The following is a 6,669-nucleotide window of genomic DNA, read 5'->3' on the forward strand; positions in this document are numbered from 1 at the left end:
GGGGAAGGGATGATAATTGGGCTATATGACGTTGCAGGTCTTTTCCAACCTTAATGATTCTATGATTCTGTTCTATGATTCCTCATCATTCCTACATCCATCCTTATCTCCATCCTTATCCCCATCCCATCCCCATCCCACTCCTGTGCCCATCGCCATCTCAATCTGTTCCCATAGGTGGATTTGTTAGAGCTGGCCTGGGCTTGGGGCCCCTCTGTGCCCCACTGCTGTTGTCTGTGGTTTTCCTGTTTCAGAGTTCCTGAAATAATAAGAGGGCTGTGTCATTCCCTGCCAGAGCAGTGCTTTCTCAAAGCATGGCACCACAGGTATGTTTTACATGCTTTGGGGTCCAGTAAAAGGCTTTTGGGGGGCAAAGAGTAGGGCAGGAAGAAAGTGAAGATTAAATGATTCCTAAAGGAATCTGATAAAGCTTGGGGAAGAAGAAGTTGGAGCCTCTCTTTCAGCAGAAAGGAGCAGCAAGATGCCCAAGAGCATTTCTGTGTCTTTGAGAAGCGGATGCCAAAACGAACACATCACCACCCATCTCCTGCACTCAGAAACACCACAGAAAACCACGTCACCATGAGGACTGTCTGTAACTGAGGGACAGAAGGACCTAAACATCCTACAGCCCGCCCCAGGTGAAATGCAGAAACAGAGGGAGAGGCGTATGGAGCTAATTGGTCCCGATTGGAAAGAACTAAAAATAAATCCAGGGGGAAGACCTGAGCCAGCAGCACGTCCCTGGGGATGCTGACTCAGCCAGCAGCAGCACGATGCAGTGAGCAGTGAGGCAAGCTGTCCTGAGCACAAATCTCATTACAGCTGCTCAGCTATTCCTGCTAACCTGCCTGCTATTTACTGCCCCTGGGGCTTAGGCAAAGAACATTAAGAATGAAATTAAGAAAGGAGAAATGCGGGCTGAATGACTGAGAAAATTGCCCTGACACAGCAGGATGTGCCAAGTGTGTCCGCAGACAGATTTTCCAACACGCTCTGGAGCAGAACGCCCCAGGGGCTGCCCCTGCCTTCCCTGGGGGCTCCTGGTACCTGTGGGTGGGCAGCAGGAATACACGTCCCCCCTGAGCACCCCTGGGCAGGGATGCTCCTGCTGGGCAGGGAAAGATGGGCTGTCAGTTCCAGGTTGTTGGCAGAGATCCTGTTCTGTCTGTGTTGTAGCAGTGGATCTTGAGCACATGCTCACCCAGCCAAACTAACACAAACATGAGAAAATAAAAAGAAAACCACCATGGAGCAAGCCCTGGCCATAGACAGCACATCTCCTCCTGCTCCTTCAGGGCTGTGCTCTACAGCAACAGTACCTGCACCCAGCACCCAGGCTGTTGCTGCAATTAGAGGTTGCCATGTGCTGCCTGTCCTCTAATTTGCTAGGTTGGCACAGGCGCCTATGTTGGTAATTATGCACATAGTGGGATCTGCAGCATTACACATCGCTGCTAGCATGAGCAAAGAGCCAAAAGAGTGAGGCTTTGAGAAATTGTAGCGGAGAGAAAAAACTGGTGTGGCCAGAGAACTTCATGCTATGTGTGTCAGTGCCTCCCCATGGAGGGCGGGAGGGAAATACCTGCAGATATCCACTCCTACAAATGAGAATGCGATAGCAGATGCATAAATAGTAGCATTGAGGCTGAGCCTGGCACAGATGCCCAGAGGGCTGTGGATATCCCATCCCTGGAGGTACTCAAGGCCAGGCTGGATTGGACCTGGTGGCCTGAGCTGGTGGAGGGCAGCCAGCCCACAGCAGGGCTTGGGGCTGGGTGACCTTTAAGGTTCCTTCCAGCCCAAGTCATTCTATGATTCCACGTCTATATCAGGGCACTGTGTAGCCTCCTGCCTTGCCCCTGCCACCGGCCATCCATCCCAGGGGCTACAGCACGGCTACCGCTGCTGGAAGTCCATTAGGCAGGAGATGGCAATAACTCTTTCTTCTTAAAAGGATTCTGCTCCAAAGACCTGCTCTCCACAGAGAAAAATGCTGGTATCCAATCCCTCCAACCAGACCTCAGGATCTGGTTTCCTCCCCCCAGGGGATGTCCTACATCAGAGCCAGGGCAGAAGGGATGCACAGGGCTTGTGCTGGGGTGAGAGCAAGTCCTGCCACTGCAGCACCTCACAGCACTGGGAGCAGACTGGGATGCCCTGGTGTCAACCTGGGAGCAGGAGTACAACCCTCATCTGGGCTCTGGTGGATGACTGTGGCTGAAACGATTCTCTTTTCCATGGCTTCTTGCCAGCCTAGACCTGAGCTAATACCTGTGTTCTCTGAAATAGAGGCCATCCCTGAATAGCTAATCCTGCACAGTGATTTATAAAGAATGGGAACCTCATTTCTATCTCCTGCTTGAATTGTTAAAATAATTAACTTCTTCCAGGCACTTTTAATTAAAACTCTACTGCATTGCTAGTTATGTTTGACACATTTAAAGTTGAACCATTCCATCTGCAATTTCCTGAAAGCAGCACCTGCTTTTAATATATCCACTCCAAGGTGCCCCGGAAGTGTTATTTTTATTCACTCCAGTGGATAAAATTCAATGCCTCAACAACACAGCATTTTTCCCATTCCCAGAAATGACACCAACGTGTTCATAGAACTGTAGAGCCATTAAAGTTGGAAAAAAGCTCTGCAACCCTCCAGTCCAACCGTCACCCCAGCACTACCATGCCCACTAAACCACATCCCTAAACATTCATAAAGGTTGCATCTGTCCAACCAAAAGACATCTGATATTAGTGAGCATAATGGGCTTGGATTTAAGTCATTGGTTTTGTCCCAAGACGAGCAATGGAAATAAAGCTTTTATGCTTCCCCAGTAGCACCCCCAGGGTTCCCTCTGGTTTTTACTGTTGATGCCCTACAGATGGCTCCAGGTGTGGGGATGCTGCTTGGGAATGAGAAATGTTTGGAGAAGGTGTGACTTTGCCCACCCCACACTCAGCAAGCTGCTGCCTTCTCCAGTCCCAGTGTAGGGCGGGGAGCAGCATCCCACAACAGCACCAAATTCAAGGCATCAGCAGAGGCAACAGGGAAGCGAAGTAGGATGGATGACATTGCCTCAGTGAGAGCTGAGCCTGCTGGGAGCCACTGCAGAGAGAAACAGAAGGGAGACGAGTTCCGGTAGAAGTTACACACACAGAGGAATCACCACACACCATGGTGGGCCTGAGATGGCCATTGGATTTTGTAGTGGAACATCTCACCCAGGGAGCCCTGCACACCCATCACACACCTACAGCATGGGCTTTTTTTCCTTCCAATGTCTTCCCAATGTGGGCATCCTTTGGGGGTAAATGAAAACCACGTTTCCAGAGCTGTCCCTGCACAGCGTCCTCCTGTCATTGCGCACAGCGATCTGTATGCATCCTTTTCAAAATAATTCTAGTCAGGGGACTTATTCAAGGGCTTCATATCCCAACAAACCAGCCCTCAGCCAGCTCTCCCTGCTAAGAAGAAGGTCTGAAAGCGAGCATGCAGCCACCAGCAAACCCCGAAGCACCAGCAGAGTGCAGGGGCACTGAAGCACTGGGAAAGCCAGGCCAGGTGCCTCTCACCCCTCCATGCATCACAGCTCCAAATGGATTTTCTCCGTGGTCGTATGGCTGTGGCTGAGCTGGGGAGGCACTGGGCAGCCAAGTGCCATCTCCGTGTGCCTTCATGACTAGAGGAGAGGGACTGTGTTCCAAACAGCCCTATTGGAAGCGGATCAGCGTGTCCAGGCTGGGCTTTAATCTGAGTTACAAACAGGCAGCTGTGCAGAGCAGAGACAGCAGAGGGCAGCTCCGCCCTGCCTAACACAAACGTGGGTTACATGGATGCTGTCTGCGCTGCACGCGAAGGTGAGGCAGGAGGTGACGCGCTGAGGACTGCATGGAGAAAGTCTGTGCTGCTCAGGCTAAAAATCAGCTATATGTACTGAGATCTAAAGGGAGGCCATAAGAAAGAAGGGGACAGACTCTTCAGCACAGTCTTTTGTGACAGGACAAGGGGAAATGGTTTCAGATGAAAAGAGGGGAAATTTAGATTGGATACAAGGACGTTTTTCACCATAAGGGCAGTGAGGCATGGGCACAGGCTGCCCAGAGAGGTGCTGAATCTCCCATCCCTGGAGACACTCAAAGTCAGGCTAGACGGGGCTCTGAGCAACGTGATGGAGCCTGGTAGGTGTCCCTATTCATTGCAGGGGAGTTGGACCAGGTGACCCTTAAGGATCTCGTCCAATCCAAACAATTCTATAATTCTATGATATATGATGTCATATTATTATATGATAATATAATATGATAATGATAATATATATAAAAAATAGCAATAAACACCTTCCTTCATGCAGAGGGTCTGGGTCTCAGGTAGGGGAGGGGCAGCAGCAGGGATTGTAACCAGAAAGGATCTCCTTTCTTTCTCAATACACATAACTGAGACAGTTTGTTGGGTGAATGGCACCCATGGAAGACAAATAATGATAGGACTAGGGGGAATGGTTTTAAATTGAAACAGGGGAGGGAGGTTTAGGTTAGATATTTGGAGGAAGTTTTCCACACAGAGGGTGGTGACACACTGGAACAGGTTGCCCAAGGAGGCTGTGGATGCCCCATCCCTGGAGGCATTCAAGGCCAGGCTGGACGTGGCTCTGGGCAGCCTGGTCTGGTGGTTGGTGACTCTGCACATAGCAGGGGGTTGAAACTAGGTGATCATTGTGGTCCTTTTCAACCAGGCCATTCCATGATTCTATGAAATAGACTCAGCTCCTGCTGACTTCAGCACTAACCACATCACCTTCCCTGGAGCTAAGGTGGGCACATGACATGGGAACCTCTTCTGCTGCAGGTGTCTTCCTTCTCTGCTCTCCTCGGGCCCCAACTCCTGCCTTTCACCACTCTTCAGCTGCAGTTGCAATGCTTCTCAGCACGGTTTGGCTGATGGCAAAAACAGACCACAACCAGCCCAGGCCTGCAGTGTTTGCAAAGCTGGAGAAGTTCCAGGGCACCTCAGTCCTCAGCTGGCTCACAGCACCGTGTGTTGCCATTCACAGGGGCTGAACTGGAAGGGAGCTCCAGAGGCTCTCTGGCCGAACCCTGTTCCAGCAGGGACACCCATAGCAGGGTGCCCAGGGCCACATCCAGGTGGCTTTGGAAAGTCTCCAAGGAGGAAACCCCACAGCCCTTGGGCAGCCCTTGCCAGTGCTCCATCACCTGCACATCATAGCAGCACCCCGTCCGTCCTACTTCCACCCCAGAGGCCAACCTCTCTGGTCATGCAATTTCCACGTGGCCCCAGGTCAGAGACCCTCACACCTCTCTCCGGGCTCTATCCATAAAACACGGAGCCGTTTCCTCCATGGAGCATCACATCCACATGAGCATCACAGCCCACAGGCTGTGTGCAGAGCGACTTTCCATGAGTCATTAAGCTGCTCTCCCAAGAGACACAGCTCGCTCTCAGTTACACGCCGGAGGTGCGCGCGCCTCCGACAGAAGGTGGGAAGAGGAAGTTTTTAGCTCTCAAGTGTAAAATGAATGTTCAATAAATAGAACCGTTTTTCAGACACGAAAATGCGGCGTCGGAGTCACTAGCGCCTCGGGGCTATTTACTTGACTGTGCAATTGGCGGTGTGCGGAAGGCAGCAGCTCCTCGGCTTTGTCATGCACGCTGCGGGTTTTTTGCCTGAGCATCTCTTCTTCCTGTCTGCTCGGCTTATAAATAACTGTGAGGCACAGCCCACCGCTGGGAAGCACCTCGCAGGGGGCAGCCCTCCATCGGGAGAGCAAGGTGTGCTGGGGAGGTGGGGCAGAGCAATGGCCGTGTCTGTGGGCACCACCACCTCTTTCTTGCAGTGCCCCTCTGTTCCCTTCCTCCATCCTAGGCTGCTCTTCCTCTGTGCCTGCAGCCTGCAGCATCTGCAGCAGCAGGGCCTGATTCGGTTTGGTTTGAAGGCAAAGCAGAGCTCCTTACGTGGGGTGTGGACAGAGCCCTGCTCTTCCAGCAGTTCCTCTCAGCATCTGTGATGCCAAGGTAAATCCAGCAACTTCACATGGCTCCTGCAAACACATATTCGCATACATCACAGCCTTCTGACAAAAGATGCACGCATGCTGGATCAAAAATTGCAATATCACTTCAAACTGTTGGCCAAATCTTTGATGAGAAATAGAACCCAAGGGAACAGCATGGAGCTGCATCAAGGGAGGGCAGCTGGGGGTGAGGGAAAGGGTCTGCACCACAGGGCAGTGGGCATGGAACAGCCTGCCCAGGGCTGTGGGCACAGCCACGAGTACCAGAGCTCACAGAACATTTGGACAGAGTTCTCAGACATAGGGATTGGATTTGGGGTCGTGTTATGTGAAGTAATGAGAGTAGCTTGTAAAAGAAGTAGCACAGCCAGCAGAAGAAAGGTTTAATTATCATCTCCCTGTACTCAGCACTTGTGATAACACACCTTGAGTGCTGTGTTCAGTTTTGCGTCCCTCACTACAAATAAGACATTGAGGCCCTGGAACAAGATCAGAGCAGGGCAATGAAGCTGGGATGGGTCTGGAACACAGGTCTTATGGGGAACAGCTGAAGGCACTGGAGTTGTTCAGTTTGGAGAAGATGCTCAGGGGAGACCTGATCACTCTGTACAACTGCCTGAAAGGAGGTTGTGGTGAGGT

This window comes from Tympanuchus pallidicinctus, unplaced genomic scaffold (genome assembly GCF_026119805.1).
Source record: "Tympanuchus pallidicinctus isolate F22 unplaced genomic scaffold, pur_lepc_1.0 scaffold11, whole genome shotgun sequence".
Classification (NCBI taxonomy): Eukaryota; Metazoa; Chordata; class Aves; order Galliformes; family Phasianidae; genus Tympanuchus; species Tympanuchus pallidicinctus.